This window comes from Chinchilla lanigera, unplaced genomic scaffold (genome assembly GCF_000276665.1).
Source record: "Chinchilla lanigera isolate Chin_1 unplaced genomic scaffold, ChiLan1.0 scaffold00001, whole genome shotgun sequence".
Lineage (NCBI taxonomy): Eukaryota > Metazoa > Chordata > Mammalia > Rodentia > Chinchillidae > Chinchilla > Chinchilla lanigera.
Genome location: NW_004955402.1, coordinates 47,464,964 through 47,467,033, shown reverse-complemented (window position 1 = coordinate 47,467,033; position 2,070 = coordinate 47,464,964). Strand labels below are relative to the sequence as shown.

Below are 2,070 nucleotides of genomic sequence, written 5' to 3'. Positions count from 1 at the left end.
ATGTAAGAGTTTCCCCAACACTTCTCATACTTTGGTCTGACATCTCCACCAAAAGGGCAAGCAAATGGGGAGACCTAATCTTAGCCTGACTCTCCAGAACCAAACTGACTAGTAAGATTTAGCATGTGAGCTGCTCAGGAGGGGAGAAAATGCATAGACTGAAAGTCAAAAGGTAGAAAATAATACTCCATGTGTCAAGAACCCAGAAAAAAAGCAAGTATAGCTATTCTGGTTGCAGATAATGTGAACTTCAAACTAAGAGTGATCAAAGGGGATAAAGACAGTCACTACATCCTTGTTAGGGGAAAACTGCAAGAGGAAGAAATAACAATCATATAAGTCTACGCACAAAATACAGGAGCACCCAACTATATAAGACAAATTTTAATGGATATGAAAACTCAAATAAGCAGTAATGCAATCATAACAGAGGATTTTAACACTCCATTATCACAAAGAGATAGATCAACTAGACAAAATCCAGCAAAGAAATAACAGAAATAAACCAAACTGGTGAACAAATGAGCTTAGTAGACATTTACAGAGTGTTCCACCCAACATCAGAATACATATTTTTTTCAGCTGCACATGAGTTCTCTAAAATAGATTATATATTTGTTCACAGAACATGCTTAAGTAAATACAAAGGAATTGAAATTATCCAATGCATATTATTGGACCATAGTGTAATGTAACTGCAAATTATTGACAAAAGACATCACAATAAATACATGGAAATTAAATAATAACCTCCAGAACAACCAATGGTTCACTGATGAAATTAAAGGAGGTGATGGCGGTGGCAGCGGCTGCCGAGACCCAGATGTCTGGGACTGTTGTTCTCTCACCGCACGCCAGTTTCAGTCAATGTGCCTGGAGACCTGGCGCTCTGGTGAGTGGGCAGCTGTCTCCGCCTTCCCTCCTAGTTCCCTAAAGCTTGGGAGGAAGCTGACACTAAGTCCCTGCAATTGGTGTCTGATGCCCTTCAGTGAAAAGGGTCATCCGGACCCTGGTGATCACAGCCAGGACCCCCAATGCCCTCACACTTGTCTGTCTGCCATGGCTGAGAACGCAGTGGCAGACCTGAAATCCAACCTGCTCCATGCCCCCTACTGCACCGGGGACCCTCAGCTAGACACGGCCCAGGGGCAGTGGCTCCACTTGGACAAGAATCCCAAAACAAAAGAACAGATTGGAAAATCTGTTACAGAACGGGACAAACAAGAAGTTCAGAAATCGCCTTTGTTGCCAAATGACTTTTGAGACTGCAGGACTTCGTTCTGCCATGGGAGCAGGAGTTTGCTATATTAATGACCTTACAGCAAGATAGTCAACACAGGGAATGTACAAATACCTTAAGAGATGTTTCTCAGACTTTAAGCAGAGAGGCCTTGTTGTTGGGTATGACACTCGTGCTCAAGACTAGCTATAGCAGCCAAAGGTTTGCTGAACTCACAGCTGCAGCCTTACTGGCTAAAGATGTTCCTGTGTAGCTTTTTTCAAGATATGTTCCTACACCTTTTGTACCATATGCAGTCCAAGAGCTCAAAGCAGTAGCAGGTGTGATATTACTGCATCTCACAACCCCAAGGAAAACAATGGATACAAGGTTTATTGGGAAACTGGTGCTCAGATCACATCTCCTCATGATAAAGAAATTTTGAAATGTATAGAAGAATGCATGGAACCCTGGAATGATTCCTGGAATGATAATTCAGTGAACACCAGTCCACTGACGAGAGATTCTCTGCAGGACATTTGCAAAAGATACATGGAAGATCTGAAAAACATCTGTTTTTACAGGGAATTAAACACAAAGACTACCTTGAAAAATGGGAAAGAGGTCCTGTTTGCATTTGAAGAGTCTATTGGTTTTCTGTGTGGAACTTTGGTGTTGGATAAAGATGGGGCAAGTGCAGCTGTTGTTGTTGCTGAGATGGCATCTTATCTGGAAACTATGAATGTAACATTGAATGAGCAACTGATGAAGGTTTATGAAAAATATAGTTACCATATGTCCAAAACTTTATATTTCTTATGTTATGATCTACTCAGCATCAAAAATATATT

The 2,070-nt window shown here is 41.3% G+C and overlaps 1 pseudogene; it reads left to right on the top strand.

Moving 5' to 3' along the window:
* The first annotated feature begins 1,059 nt into the window (after positions 1-1,059).
* Positions 1,060-2,070, top strand: part of LOC102009787 — a 9,854-nt pseudogene continuing 8,843 nt past the window's right edge.